The sequence below is a fragment of the Gopherus evgoodei genome, chromosome 1 (genome assembly GCF_007399415.2).
Source record: "Gopherus evgoodei ecotype Sinaloan lineage chromosome 1, rGopEvg1_v1.p, whole genome shotgun sequence".
In the NCBI taxonomy this organism is placed as follows: Eukaryota; Metazoa; Chordata; order Testudines; family Testudinidae; genus Gopherus; species Gopherus evgoodei.
The window spans coordinates 246,496,494-246,512,738 of NC_044322.1; the positions used below are offsets into that span (position 1 = coordinate 246,496,494).

The window sequence follows — 16,245 nt, forward strand, 5'->3', positions numbered from 1 at the left end:
TCTCCTGACCTCCTTTTTCCCTTAGATTTTCTTCCCATGGCACTTTACTTTCCAGTTCTCTGAATTTGTTAATGTCTGCTTTTTTTGAAATACATTCTCAGTCCTCCCTTCCATAGAGTCATGAAATTTATCATTTCATGATCATCGAAGGGCTGAATGCATTTTATAAATTATTATTAACAACAGAAGTGTCACATGGACACAAGGCTAGGCCTACTCAGCTCAGGGATAGGCTTCACTTGGAATACTACATTCAGTTTTTGATACCTTATTCTGAAAAAGGAATGAGAGAATTCAGGAGAGTGCAACAAAAAATATTTTAACAAGTTTAGGAAATACAGGTGAGGTCCATTGTGGAGTGATTAAGAGAAGGCTAATTCCATGTACAAAAATCCCATAGGGATAGCATACATGTGCAAGGATTATATAAAGACAACAAGGATTAGTTATAATTACTACTGAGAGAAGAATGGACTAGTAGTAATGGAGTTAAGCTGTGACAAAGAAAGTTTAAGGTAAATATTTACAAAATAATTTGTGTACCTCCTGGTTAAATCACAGCAGTGAGAAACAGGATTCTTTATTCTGGGGGATCTATTCCTGACTCTGTTGGTGACTTGCTTTGTAGCTTTAGGTAAGTCAGTTAGGACCAAATTTTCAAACCAAGATGAACTGGAACTAGAGCTGCGCAAAATTGTTTGACTGAAACTTTTTTTTGCTGAAAATTTCAGATTTGGATTTACCAGAACATTTAGCAAATTCATGTAAATTTTAAATAACTGTTTTGGTTGAATTAAAAAAAATGAAGAAAAAAAAATCTCACAAATGTTAAAACAAACAACTTTCAAATAATCAGATTTTTTTTTGAATTGGGGGGAGTAAGGCACCACTCACAAAATCTTAGAAGGAGGACCCCCCACACACTCCCAACTGGTTAGAACCTCCAGCTGGAAATGAAGGGCAAGAGTCACAAAAATAAAGGTAGGGTGGTAATATCCCCCTTATATCAGTGGTTTGGGCACTCACATGGAATATGGGATACCTGGTTTAAATCCAGAGTCTGGAACAGGGACTTGAACCTAGGTTTCCCTCCTTCTAAGTGAATGCCCTGGCTACTGGGCACTAGAGTCATTCTGACTGCTTTATATTGGCTCACAACTATGAGAATTTTATATAAAGCAGTTCGACAGGAGAGATTGAAACCCACTTCCTTCCAAAATTAGGCTATAGTTTGTGGGTTAGAGCACTTACATGGGAGGAGGAGAATTGCTGGCTTCCAGTTCCTGCTCCAGTATAGGGATTTAAACTGGGTTTATCACACATGACCAGTGAGTGCCCAAACCACCGGGACATATGGTCTAAAGAGGACAGCACCATAGAATCACAGAATATCAGGGTTGGAAGGGACCTCAGGAAGTCATCTAGTCCAACCCCTGCTCAAAGCAGGACCAATCCCCAACTAAATCATCCCAGCCAGGGCTTTGTCAAGCCTGACCTTAACAACCTCTAAGGAAGGAGATTCCACCACCTCCTTAGGTAACCCATTCCAGTGCTTCACCACCTTCCTAGTGAAAAAGTTTTTCCTAATATCCAACCTAATCCTCCCCCACAGCAACTTGAGACCATTACTCCTTGTTCTGTCATCTGCTACCACTGAGAACAGTCTAGATCCATCCTCTTTGGAACCCCGTTTCAGGTAGTTGAAAGCAGCTATCAAATTTCCTCTCATTCTTCTCTTCTGCAAACTAAACAATCCCAGTTCCCTCAGCCTCTCCTCATAAGTCATGTGCTCCAGCCCCTAATCATTTTTGTTTCCCTTTGCTAGACTCTTTCCAATTTTTCCACATCCTTCTTGTAGTGTGGGACCCACAACTGGACACAGTAGTCCAGATGAGGCTCTGCTCTGTTTTTGTGAATCTAGCCCTTCATTTCCTTTGCCTGCATTAAAAAAATACCTGAAATGAAACTGACTTTTTTGATTAGCTGAAAATGCTGGAAAAAAAATCAGTTTTGGTTTGTCTTGAAATGAATTTTATTTCGTTTTTACAGAACTGCCAACAAATTGAAAAATCAGTTCTTTGCTCAGTTCTAATTGTGACATATTAGTGTCCTCCTCATCACAACGTGTGGGGCCTGTTAGCATACTAATTAGGGGGAAACTGCTAGACCTTTAGATACTGTCTTCTGTCAGTCCAAGACACTGTTATTTATGTTAATAAAAATTAGGACCTCTTGCCCTAAGTTGATTTTGTGTATTTACTTGCCTCTCAGACAGAGGCAACACCTAATTATTAATTATAGTAATAAGTATATGGAATTGGAAGGACTGGTAATCACTAACTGTAAAACATGGTTGGTTCACTATTAATAATTACTTTGTGCATCATAAGATAAGAGCACATACAAGAGCACAGATGCTAAAATCACTAGTATTATTTTAATATTTTAAAATGGTATTGATGATTAGCCAAAATAACTGTTAACACTGTGCTGATGACATATTCTGAAGCAACTCTAAATAGACTCTTTGCTTAAAAACATGGAACAGGAAAATACAACAGAAATAACGTCAGCCACCACAAAGGAAACAAGCAAGTACGTTAGAAATTAACTGCCTAAAATAAAATTAGAATGCTGATTATTTCCAGAAAGCACTGTGCTCTCTTTTATAGTTCTCTTTTTTTGAGCTAACTTGTTCAAGAAGCATTTTTCACTAAAAAAAAAAAAATATTAAGTTTCATGAACATGTAATTGTTGCACATCACACATAATAAACAGCTGTCACTGGTGAAATCAACAACATTGTTAGAAAGTATATACTGTTTGCATACTGTGAAATAAAGAGTTCTGAAAAATATTACAGCCACAATGTGTGAAATGGATCCATGCTCTTCATAGCTGGTAAAAGCCAATGAAAAACAGTTATACTCCCTATATGGGAAATAGTAAATGCCTTCTTCAGTAGAACACACCTACCGAACTCCAAGAAAAATACTTGTTCACCCAGTCCCCCAAAAGCCAGTACTTGGCCTTGAAGATCCCTCCAAGTGCTGTCCTATCCCCAACCTCCCAAACCATTGGCAAAATAACTAGAAAGAATAATCACCAAGATCTGACAACATATGCACCATCCACTAGCCTTGATGCCGTAGAATCAGTGTTCAGACTGTGACACAAAACAGAGAATGCTCTAGTGGCATTAAAGGAGGGCCTTCTTATGGCCCTAGACACAGGAAAGATCTCCATGCTTATGTTGCTGGACCTTCTGTAGCCTTTGACACAGTGTACCACAAGATACTACTAACATGCCGACATGACAGTTCATCTCCAGCAGAACTCAGAGGGTCGTAATGAGTAACTCTGTTCCTCCTCTCCAAAGACCCTCACCTGCAAGGTCCTGCGGGGATCCATAGCATCCTCTCTTCTCTACAAAGATCTACATGAGACCACTGGGAGAGACAGTGAGAGGCCGTAGGTTTAGATGCCAAAAGTATGCTGATGACACTTAAGAATGTATCTCAATCTCAATTGATGCAACAACCAACACTACTAAAATGTCAGAATGCCAACATGAAATCAGCTCTAGAAGGAAAAGCAGCTGGCTCAAGACAAACCTAGGCTAGATCAAAGTAATGCTGATCGGAAAGGAGAAATGCTTTGAAGAACTGTCGCAGACATTATCTCTACCTTCTACTGAAGGCATACAGACCCCATTTATCAAAATGGCATGAAGCCTTAGGGGCCTATTTGACTTCTCACTAAGTCTGAATGCATCAATATCTAAAAATGTCCTTTTTTCATCTTCAGGTTGCTAGAAAACTGCATCCCTTTCAAACAGAGGAGAGGCTCTTCCTGTGATGATTTGGAGAATCTGGCTATTTATAGCTTATGCTTTCTGGCTAATATTGAGGATTCTGTATGTGTATCAGTGTCAGACTGCAAACTCCATTTTGAATATGGGGTATGTCGGCCTTCTTTGTTGTCTTTTTACCTCCATGCTGAACTCAAATTCCAAAGGGTAGTGACTCTGGGCTAACAATGGAGGTGCATTAAATCTTGGTGCTCATCCATTCTAATGGAAAACTCTTGGACAAAGAGATGGCTACCATGAAGGCAAACAAGTTTTTCAAGGCTGCACTTCACGGGGGAGATAACTAAGCAACGAATCACCTGGTGGGAGACTTTGTTTACCTGATGAGGCTGTTCAGGGGGGTCACCTGACAAAGGGGATTGTAGGTTATAAGAGCAAGGGTCTCTCCCTGGCCATTTGAGAGAGAGAGAGAAAAAAGAAAGGAAGAAGAGACCAGAGGCTGAGGTAGAAATCTGGCTGCAGCAGGGAGAGGAGACTATGTTCCAGAGTAAAAGCCTAAAGTGGGGAGAAGGATCCTAGACTTCATAAAAGACTCTGAGCTAAATACAGAGAATATTCAAGAGTAATGAGGAAACTGAAGCAGGGAATGTGTACAGGTGTTCAACTGTTTTTTTTCCTCCAGAGCTGTACATTTCTTGGGCTATCAATAGTAAACGGTAACTGTGTACAAAACCTTTTGCAAAGCCTGTGTCTCTATGTCCATGGAGAGGTAAATAGTAATCCAGAATAGCCACATGGTTGGAGCTCTGGGAAAGGAAGTGCTTAAACAACTGTGGTATCTTGTGGGGGTCAGCGGTGGTTCTGGGACCTGGCCAACTAGAATGCTAAGTCCCACTTCCATGAAGGGCTAACAGAGTCTGTGCCCAGGAAGTATGCCAGAGAGACCAGAGCCTACCCAGACAAAAGGAAGCTTAAAAGCACACAGATCCACCATGTGGAATCCAAACACAGCAGCCTGGAGAGCGTCCACAAGAGGGAACTTGACCAGGGATATGACAAGATGATACACAGACTCCAGCTGGCAAAGAAGGCAGTTACCTACTTTCTCCCTGGCTTAGGCTGCCATGAGTATATCAAGCCCAAACTCAAGTCCCTTCACTTAAACTCAGTCAGTTTCTGATGCCAATATAAGGCCTCGGTCCTAAATTTTAAAGCTATTAATGGGACAAGCCCGAGCTGAATAAAAAGACCACATTTTTATATATAATCCACTGTGACAGTTGCATTCCTCTGGGACAATACAGATCCCAAAGTCCATGAGAAAGCATGTGAGAGCTGGGGATAAAGTATTCTCTGTGGAAGGATCTGCCTATGGAACAAACTTCTAGATGAAATCAGGGGAATCCAACATCTGACCGTTCTTTAGAAAAATCTTCCTCTTCATAAAAGCTGTCCCATAAGAATGAGAGTGTCAACATTAACACCAACTTCTACCCCTAAACCTCTACACCAACCAAAAAATAATCCCTCCCCCAAGCCCCGCAAATCTTACCCCAAGCAGAGTTTTGACCTCAAACAAGGAGAAATGCCAGAAACTCCATGAAGTCCACCAGGGACTTTGCTATTGATTTTCTTTGGAAGGCACTCCGATAATACGGTAATTGGCAGCCGTATAAACCCCTAAGATAGACAGATACCATATAAGAATTTATTTTAAACTGTCTAATTTTCTTCTCAGTGGTACTTCCAAAAGATTTCATAACAGTTCAAGACAAAAAAAAAAAACAAACAAAAATAACCCAAAACTAAGCAACCAACCAAACCAAACCCAACCATCTAAAAAACCCACACAATAGAGAAATGACAACTTTCCTTTGACAACTGCCTGTATAAATTTTGCTCTTGGCATACACAAATCCTTAGGACTTCTCTACATGATCATTTAGCTTACAGCAAAATAGGGTGTGCAAACTAACCTGCCATGAACCCTGTGGACCCTCCTGACTGACAGTTAGTGACCTTTGGTCTAGGCCTGTCTCAAAGAGGACTAGATCAAAGTACACTAACAAACTGTTAATACATGTCAGCAGCACCCCAAGGACAGTTAGTCTGCAACAGGCTACTGCAGGGCAGATTCAGAACCCATCTTGCCACGAACTCAATGTTTGTGTAGACAAGCCCCTACAGTGAAAGTCTAGAAACTTCTCACTAGCAGTGTCCAAATGTGCATTTGGTACAGTAACTGAGATATTTTAATGGGACTGTCATGTAATAAACAAAGCCAACACAGTACAAGTTGCAAAAAGTAGAATAATTGTAGGATTGAGCCCAAATCGAGGTAGTACAAGTTATACGTTAGTTGGAATCATCATTGTTATATTGCTGTTGTACCTCTTCAAAATAAGTGAGCAAGCTTGTGTTACATCCCTTTAGAAAAATACAAAGTCTTCCAGTTTTACACTTACCTTTGAAATTACCTTGATACTGTGAGAACATGCTGGGGTTAATTATGAAATGTGAGCATTGTATTCTTGAATTTAAAAATCTGGCAAGTGACAGCCTAACAAGAAACAAGCTGCATTCGTAATCAATTCCCGTGTTTCAGTCTCTCCTTCTCTCATTGATAAGAAAATGCTTCAAGAATAGTATATTGGTTTATAATATTTAAAAGGACACTGTCATGTTGATTTAGGCTTCAAATCTTGGATTTGTGTAAAAGAGTGTATATTAATATAAAATCAATATCGGTGTATACATGTTTCCATGAGGTTTTATGTTTTGTCTCAGTGAAAACAATTTTAAATGTATACCTTCTCTTGCACTGTTTGTAAAACACAAACACAACAGCATTGTGCCAGTGTATCAGAATTAGAAAGTGAAACTGGCTCGGCAAAAGCGAAGCCACCTCTCCAGTTTGTGCACACCGAACCAAGTGCAATAAAGTGAATAAGGAAAAGACAATCAGACTTTCAAAATTCTTCCAGCTTTCATCATCATGGCTTAGATTTCCCACTTTGCTAACGCCACTAGTGACCTTAAAATGGCCATGTGGCCAATACAGCATTTCCCTGCACTGTAATTTGCTACTGGAAAGCACCAGCTGCATTCATAACTCCCAGCATAAGAGAGGAAAAGGGTGTTCTAGAGGCAGGACATGGATGGCATAGACTAGAGAAGGGTCGCTGCAGACCTTACAGCAGTGACACAAGTTATTACAGCTCCTTGTGGTGGTCAGGGAGCTGCACTGGCTCACAGCTGTATAATTTTTGGTGGTGCCCAGAACTAGTCCAAGCAGAGCCATCCCATCCACAGGATGAACCGTGGCAACTATCTCAGGTCCCACTCTTTGGGGGGCCCTGCATTTCAAGGGGACGCAGGGTCCAGGGAGGCCTGAAGAGGTAGTGGGGGGCCTGGCGGCAGCAGCAGCAGGTGACCAGGCCATAACCCACCCTGCTCCTCTCCACCCTGCTGGTTCCCAGTGTCGCTTGGGAGAGGGGGTGGAAGCCTGAAAGAGGTGGGGCGGGGCCTTGGAGGAAGGAGTGGAATGGAGGCGGGATGGGGGTAGAGTAGGCGTGGGAGTTGGGGGGGAAGGGATGGGAAGAGGTGGGATGGAGCTGCTGCCGGTCCCAGTCCCCCTGCTAACCACCCAGACCACCTTGGATCTCGTGTCCCCATGAAGCATGGGGCCCCCAAAAGTGCGGGGCCTAGGGCCCGGGGAAGTTGCCCCGGTTCATGCTATGGACAGGATGGCTTTGAAAATATAAGCCCAAACATTGGTAGAGCTGGGCCCATGTTCCTGAATATTGGTGGAGCACAGGCACCACAGGCTCACATAACTCAGCGCCTATGACAGCAACCCCTCCTTTCTATTGCAGAACACTGGGCAACATGGTGCCTCAGTGAGGCACAATGCCTCCTTCTCTCAGCATATGCGCAATGTGCCCAGCTATTTGATGATGTCATCATCAGCCCGCCGTCGAAATAAGGCAGTTGGCGTTTGTCAAGGATATGAGGCATAGTCTGAAGTTCACTGCAGCTGCACCGTGGGCCATTAGAAAAACTCCATTTAAAGAGATCAGCTGCACAGTTGCCTAGTCCTGTTTGAAAGTGGTTCAGAGATGATCACAAGTGCCTTGGCAGAACAAGACCTGGTTGACAGACGGTTGGGTCAGTGATGAGAGAGTGATTAATAACTGTCATCTCTGACCACTCACTGTACCAAGCAGATTCCACCATCATGCTCTGTGGTAGCAGAAACAACCATAAAGGGTGTCTAGAAGACAGGTGAGCTGGTGGGTGGTTGAAGAAGTCTGCACACAAAAGCAGGTTGCTGTTCTCATGGATCTTGGCCAGCAACATAAAGGCCTTCTCACAGCGAATATGGGGCAGTGCTATGTTACTAACTGTTGGCAATCATGACAATGGAGTTGCATATAAAGTCCTAGTAGCAATATGCATAGCTTTGTTAAGTTCTACAATGACCAGCCTCGTGTGAGGCAAGTGACACCAGACAGGAGTGCAGTACTCTGCAGTTGAATAGCAGAGGGCAAGGGCTGATGTTCTAAGTGTTCGGGTGCTCATACCCCAGGTCTAACTGGCAACTTTTCTGAAAAATCTGTGGGGTAATGGATAAGCATTCACGTGTGCTACCCATCACTGCCTGGCTGGGCCAGGGAAGCTAATGATCCAGCCAAAGGACCAAATTCAGCAATGGATGAATCTTGGTCACGTGCTATCTTGAGCCCAAGGTAGCACCATCCTTCGACTTTCAGGCCATTGGACCTGCCCTTTGAATTCTTCAGCTTAACGATGAGGACCTGTCAGCAGCACACAGCATCATTAGTGTCTTAGCTACTTGTCTCAGTGTCGACATGATCTATTTGCAAGAAACTCATGCTGCAATTAGGCTAGCAGGATGTTATGGTTTCAATGGCTTTGGCCTCATTTCACTCACCCCAAATGCCAAATATGGCTGTGCAACATACATGTGCGCTGACATATCTGATGTTGTTCCACTTTCCTCCTCCAGTTTTTACAAAATGATCTAGGATGGCCAATGTATATAAGCCACCAAGTGAGCACTGGAACCAGTAGGTCCTTCCAATACTTGATCATCCACCAATCTTTGTTGGTGATTTTAACAGCCACCACTTTGAGTGGGGGTACACTGATTCAGATGAGAATGTTGAACGGCTGATGGATTGGGCAACTAACAATGACTTTGTGTTCATTCACAATGCAAAACAACATGGTACATTTCTTTCACCCAGATGGTTGAAAGACTACTCACCCGACCTTTGCTGGGTCAGTTCACTAGATGGCTGTTCACAAGCACTGAGCTGTGTAGTACTTGATAACTTCCCCCATAGCCAACATAGACCATGACTCATTCACATTGGGCTCCAGCTACACATCAGTTGAAGCTCAATCAAGTGTTTGTCTTCTGGAAATTCCACTGACTGGGAAAAGACTTGTGCCATACTGGAACTCAGCGTGGTTACAATTCCATTGCATTGTATCCCAACCCAGTCAAAGAAGATTACCACCAGTTCCAAGGAGCTATTTACAAACCACATGCTCAGTTATACCAACTTAGCTATTCCTTGCTCAGGAAATTCCAATTATCTGGTGACCTGGACATCACTGAGCACCTGATTTAAGTCTCTGAATGCTGCCATGCTCACTCAGCGGATGGAATCTACAGAGAAGCTTTGACTTCACTTATTGCAGCCGGAAATGCTGGAACTTGATCCACCGGCTGGGAGCTACTCAACAACTTCATGTCAAAATCACCCACTGATTAAGCCCAGTGAGGTTGCAAGCTATCTACTGTGGGTAGCACAGGTCCCAGTGGAGAAGCAATTCAAATGCAATGTACAGGACGAATGGTGCCAACTTCGACATCATAATGTGGGTACGAGTCAACCAGAGACATTCATAGTCAATGAGCTAGATAAGACCCTTAACTTCATCAAGTCAGACACAGCAGGGGGCTATGATAACATCTTGCTGGAATTCCTCAAACAGCTTGGATCAAAGACATTATAGTGACTTACTAACTTCTACATATGGTATTCAGGACAAGGTCACTCAGTATGATAGACTTTCAAGCGGTTAACCAGCTCTGCTCACTGGCATGGGAGGGAAGGACAGGCCCGCCTTGCCCACCTTGAGGTGGCTTTAACAGGGAGCAGTTCTTTTAGCAGACTTCAGAGGCTGCTGTTTTGACCAGCTCCTGCATGAGAGTGAGGAAGGGCCCCAAGGAGAAAGAGCTTCTTGCACCTGTTCCTTTTTCTTGCATATCTAAGCAGATCTAGTCACCATGTAATCCATAATTTTTACCGTGTCCCTTTCACTGAGTTGTAGATGAATTTTTTAAAAATGGAGAAACGTTTTTTAGACAGAATAAACCCAAGGACAGAAACACAGTAAGAGGTCATGTAATTTAATGCAAATATGATTTGATTAATGATGCTGTATTAATGTGACAGTACTAATGTGTCATGGTTCTTGGCCAAAATCTAAAAATTACCATGTTAATTTTTCATTTAAAATCACTGAAGAATTTTAATTTGCCAGCCGCATAGCTAAGGAATCTTTTCATTACTGAGTATCTGTACATGAAAGTGTTGGGAGGGTGAGAACTCTCATTCCTTGGGCCAAGAGAAGCTGTAGGCATTGAGGAATGACACAATTTACAGGGACAGAGTACAGTCTACATGGCTTTCAACCACTCCCTATGAGTTGGCTCTAAGAAGGCATTGCAAATTCAGAGGAAACAAGGAATATGTAATTAGAGTGTATGTGTGTGGAAAAGGAGGTTGAAAGATTTGGGGTGGATACACAGTATAGAGCTAAAGCTATCAGCTGCCAATATCTCACATGTAGTCCAGGCCAATTCTCAAATCACTGTTTAAGATTAATTCTTGCCACTTATACATTCAAATTAAACAGAAGTGAAGTGCTTAAGGCCACACAGCAAATCAATGGGAGAGCTGTTAGAAAATTCAGGTATTCCTGATTCCAAAGACTGAAGTGTGGCTGACATATGAGAGGCATCTAATGAAATGTTAGTCTCCAATAAGGGACAGTTGTCTCTCTTAGCAATGGCACAGTTTCTAGATTTTCTGTTAATTGGCCAAACTGCATTTTCTCTTGCTTTTGGAAGAAAAAAGATAATTTGAGGGCAAACATGAGCTCATAACGTGTTACATAGTTGATACTACAAATGTTTCAATATAGTCTTAGGACTTTGACGCGGAATTAATGCAGCAGGTCCTGCCCCTTTTCACTCTATGGATGTGAGAGCTTTGAACCATCACTGCTGGGAAATCTAAGTTCTTCAGGTTTAGTCCCTTTTGACCCCTTAGTTACCTCTTGCAGCCCTTTACATAGACAAACAGACTGGGACTTTTTTGAATGATACCTCTTTACCCCTTTCCCTGTTTCATCAGCCTATTTGTGATTTTCTTTCTCCTTACTGTGCATCTGTTTTCTCCATATTCTTTGTCCTCATCCCAGAGGTGAAAGTAAGCCGGTACACCCCGGTATGGCTTCTCCTGGCAGCAATTTAAAGGGCCTGGGGCTCCCAGCAGCGGCTGGAGCTCCAGGCCCTTTAAATTGCCGCCAGAGCCCTGGGGAAAGGGTGGCGGGGCTCGGGTGGCGATATGAAGGGCCCGGGGCGCCCACTGCAGCTACCGCCCCGGGCTCTTTAAATTGTCCCTGGAGCCCTGGGGTAGTGGTGGCAGGGCTCTGGCGGCCATTTAAAGGATCCAGGCCTGTGGCAGCCACTACGGTCCCGGCCCTTAAAATAGCCACTGGAGACCCACCGCTGCCTCCACAGGGCTCCAGCAGCAGGGCTCCAGGGACGATTTAAAGGATCCGAGGCTCCGGTAGCTTTTACCACCCCGGGCCCTTTAAATCATCCCTGGGGCCTGCTGGAGCCCTGGTGTAGTGGCGGTGGGGCTCCGGTGGCTATTTAAAGGGTCCAGGGCTGCAGCAGCCACTATCGCCCTGGCCCAATAACCGCTGGAACCCCGGCACCGCCTCCCCAGGGCTCCGGTGACAATTTAAAGCATCCGGGGCTCCAGTAGCTGCTATCACCCTGGGCCCTTTAAATCATCCCTGGAGCCTGCTGAAGCCCTGGGTAATGGTGATGGGGCTCCAGCAGCAATTTAAAGGGCCAGAGGCTTGACTATCACTACAGCCCTGGGCCCTTTAACTCTGCAGCTGGTAGCTCCAGGGGTGATTAAAAGGCCCAGGGCTCTCAGCTGCTGCCACCACAGCCCCAGCCCCGGGCCCTTTAAATCCTGATTTAAAGCGCCAGTATTTATGGCCCCGCCTCTTCCAGTAGAGGCCATGCCTTTTTTGGTTGAGCCCCTGCCCCCTCCTAAGGACTCTGGAGTCCCGGTAAGTCCTTTAAGTTACTTTCACCCCCACTTCATCCTCTCTTTAAGCATCTTTCTAAACCAAGATTATGTTGTTTTTAATGCAAAAAAGTACAAAATGCAAAAGGAGCAGCAAAAAATAAATAAATGCCTGCTAACGGTGACTCCAAACCACACAGTCTGTTTTGCTTAGTGTCAGACACCTTCCAGACTTTCATATCTTTGGTCTCATACACGAGGAAAAAAACAAAACAAAAATAAGGCTTATAATTTTCTTCAGGCAGTTATACAAAATGCAAAATTAAAATCAAATATACCCAAGAGAGGCACATTTCAGAATTTTCTCAGCTTCCAACACAGAGCAAAATTGAAAATACAATTTCCTTCCAGCCCTTTGGCTTAAATAAAAGCTTGTGAATTCTTATAATTCTTATAAAAAGAGCTACTATATTACTTTATTCAGCCTCTACTAAGGTAATAGAAGGCTGACTTGTGTTTTTAGTTGTTTTTTCCAGTTCCCTGAGGCTCACAAAAATATAATCCCTGCTTTTGCCTCTGTCCATCACCTACAGACACAGAAAATGCATGCAGCATGGCATCACATGGGGTAGTATAATCATAGGGGTTTCTAAACAGTGTAAGAAATTTCAGGTTTGAACCTCAACTTCCCATCAGGGTCAGCTCAGTTCTTCTTTGTGAACTAGACTGAGTATCATGTGCTTCACTGTGCATATAGGTCTTTCAGCTGAGACCTTAAAATCTGGAGGTCTTGTCTCAGCAGATGTTAAAATTTCCATGGTACTTTTCTTAAAGCCAGAAGTTTCCTCCTGAGTCCTGGGCCAAAATTAACACTCCTCCCACTGAGTACCGGTGCGTGCTCTCACAAATATGGCAGTGTTTTAGTGGTACTGGAGCTATATGGTGTATAGAATATTTAGGGATTCCTTCATGATGATGAGTGCTAAATATATGTAAGACGGTTTTAATTTAGAGAAACAATCTCTGTGTGATGATCTGGGGAATGTGTCTATGTACACCTTATAAACTGGTGTTATGAAGTTGTTATGAAATTGTTGTATCATTGAATGCCTGGTATGTGGTGGTAGAGTCCACCATTTGCTGACAGGGACTGTAACTTTCTTGTCCCTGGTCTCTGCCAGACCAGGAACAACGTCGAGTTATAAACTGTGTTGTGACTGAACAATGGGTATGCGAAGGTAGTGAATGGGGAAAACAGTTTGATCAAGTTTCTCTCCAGAGGGCTGGTGAATCAGAGAGACACAGGAAGCACTGGGCAGGAGAGGGGGACATGTTTTGTAGTAGGGGTGTCCTGTTTAACTATGGGACATGATCAGAGAAAGCTGACTGGCCTAGAGAGGGGAGAGACACACTCTGATTCTGAAAGAAGCTGTGGACTTCAGGAACAGGATCCTGGATATAACACAGGACTTTGCCAAAGCTCAAAGAACTCCCTAGAGTGTTGAGGAAACTGATCATGGAAATAGGTGTGTTTATTATTTTGTCTAGATATGTATATTTCTCTTGCTGCTAAGTAAAGAGTAAATTGTGTTTAGATTCCTGTGAAAAACCTGCGCGTCTGTTTGCTTTCAATGTCATGTGTCCCTGAAGAGTCAAACTGTAAACCTAGAACAGCCACATGGGAGTTCTGGGAGAGGGTGTGTTTAGGCTACAGACAGATTTTGAGGGGTCAGCACTAATCCCAGAGGTGAGGCAGTTGGACTGAGAAGTCCCAGCTGCCTGGAGGGGGAGCTACAGAAGATCTGTACTACAAGAGTATGCTTAGAGCTTCCCCTCCCCCCAGGCACAGTATCTGGAGCCTGTTCAGACTCAGGAGGCTCAATGCACGTGTGCCTAATGAGGTAGAGCCCGGTGAGTGTCCAGGCAGAAGGGGAGCTCTACCAGGGCGGGGTGTGTCTCTCTGTGTGTGTGTGTGTGCGTGCGTGCGCACGCGCACGCAAGAGAGAGCGAGCGAGAGAGCCAAGCAACTCCATTCCACTGTAACTTTAATTGCTAAAAGGACAGATATAAACACAACAGATAAATAAAAAGTCTAATTTCATTTAATACTGCCACATGGTGCCAACTTCTAGCTGTTTCAGCCATGAGTGTAAATACCATTTGCTGGAGCCTGCTTACAATATGCATTGAAAATGTACAGTGTAACTCAGGCCCGCACAACTCGTAAAGCTGCGAGGGCCACATTACTCCAAAGGAAACAGCTGAGGGCCAACCCCCCCCCGGCCCTGTGGAAACACCCCCCCCAGGACCTCCCGACCCACCGAAACACCCCGCTCCAGCACCACCAAGCCCTGCAGACACAAACCCTCCTTCCCCAGCGCAGCCCCACCAAAATAGCTGTGGGCCAAAAAGGAAGGTTGGGGGTGGGGAGGTGATGCTTGATTTTAAATCAACCAGGGGCTCCCAGCTGAAGAAGTGGCTGGGAGCTGTCGGGGCAAATTAAAGGGCCTGGAGCTCCGGCGGCTGGGGGAACCCAGAGCTTTGCAGGGTTGGGGCAGGGATTTAAAGGGCCCAGAGCTCCTGCCGCTGAGGGGAGCCCAAGCCTTTTAAATCTCAGCCCCAGCCCATCAACTGGAACCGCGGCCGGGATTCAAAGGGCTCTGGGCTGCCTGCAGCCGCGGGGATCCCTGAGCCCTTTAAATCTCAGCCACGGCCAGGAATCTCTGTATGCAGCCCAGAGCCCTTTGATTCCCGGCCGCGGCTGAGATTTAAAGAGCTCTGGGCTCCCCGGGGCTGTGGGCAGCTCAGAGCCTTTTGAATCCTGGACGCGGCTGGGATTGAAAGGGCTCTGGGCTCCCAGGGGCTGCGGGCAGCTCAGAACCTTTTGAATCCTGACCGCGGCTGGGATTTAAAGGGCTCTGGGCTCCCCGCTGCTGCGGGCAGCTCAGAGCCTTTTGAATCCTGACCATGGCTGGGATTTAAAGGGCTGTGGGCTCCCCGCCACTGCGGGCAGCTCAGAGCCTTTTGAATCCCAGCCACTGCTGGGATTTAAAGGGCTCTGGGCTCCCTACAGCTGTGGGCAGCCCAGAGCCCTTTGATTCCCTGCCGCGGACTAGGAAATCAGAAAACAGTAGTTCTAATCCCAGCTAACTAGCTTGCCTGGTGTCTGTGCACAAATCGACTTAACTTTGTCATGCCTCAGTTTCCTTATCAGTACAAAGGGGTAGGGTACCATACCGAACAAGGGGGTTTTGAAGCTTAATCAAGTAGTGTGTGTGACATGCTAAGTATCACTACTAAGGCCCTAAAGCTCATTGCTTCCTTAAATACACTAACTGAATCCCTCTCCTTCAGTTTCAACAGAATATAGTGTATGTCACTTCCTGTCCTGTAGTGCTGCTCTGTGCTTGGTTGCTTCTTTTCAACCCAGAGGTGGCTGCATTTCAAAGGTGAAGGAAGTGATTACATAGGTCTGTAAACTGCCAACACTTTGGCATAAAAAGAGGCTAAGTCATTTATTATTTATGTAATTATTTAGTCCAATACCATCTTTGCGCATCTTTTGATATTCTCTAGGGGCAGCAGTGCCGCCTTCTGTTCCACCATGTCCTGTTGGTACTGCCATTTGATTTTCCATGAGTGCTTATTGTCCCTGCTTATATTGCAGCTACCATCTATACCAGGAGGCCATTCCACTGCTCAGGACCTGTGGATGCCCTCGGTGGCCCATGACCAGGGCCAGCTCCAGGCACCAGCATTCCAAGCCGGTGCTTGGGGTGGCAATCTGCAAGAGGCGGCAGTCCCTGTTGTTTTGCCCCCAAGCAGCGCGCTGAATTGCCGCTCCGGGCGGCGGGGGCAGTCCGTGTGCCTTTAGGGAGGCAGGCGCGTTTCCGCGATGGCAGCAATTCAGCAGCAGCTTCTATGTTCAGCTGTCTGTGGTGGCTTCAGCTAAACATAGAAGCTGCCCCTGAATTGCCGCCGCCGCAGAAACACGCCTGCCGCCCTATGGGCACGCGGATTGCCCCCGCTGCCCGCAGCAGCAATTCGGTGCACTGCTTGGGGCAGTGA

At 44.9% G+C, this 16,245-nt stretch overlaps 1 protein-coding gene across 3 annotated transcripts in view; it reads right to left on the reverse strand.

The window, feature by feature from the left end:
• Positions 1-16,245, reverse strand: part of PIK3C2G (phosphatidylinositol-4-phosphate 3-kinase catalytic subunit type 2 gamma) — a 335,543-nt gene that overhangs the window by 2,894 nt on the left and 316,404 nt on the right. The gene's annotated exons all lie outside the window — the stretch shown is intronic.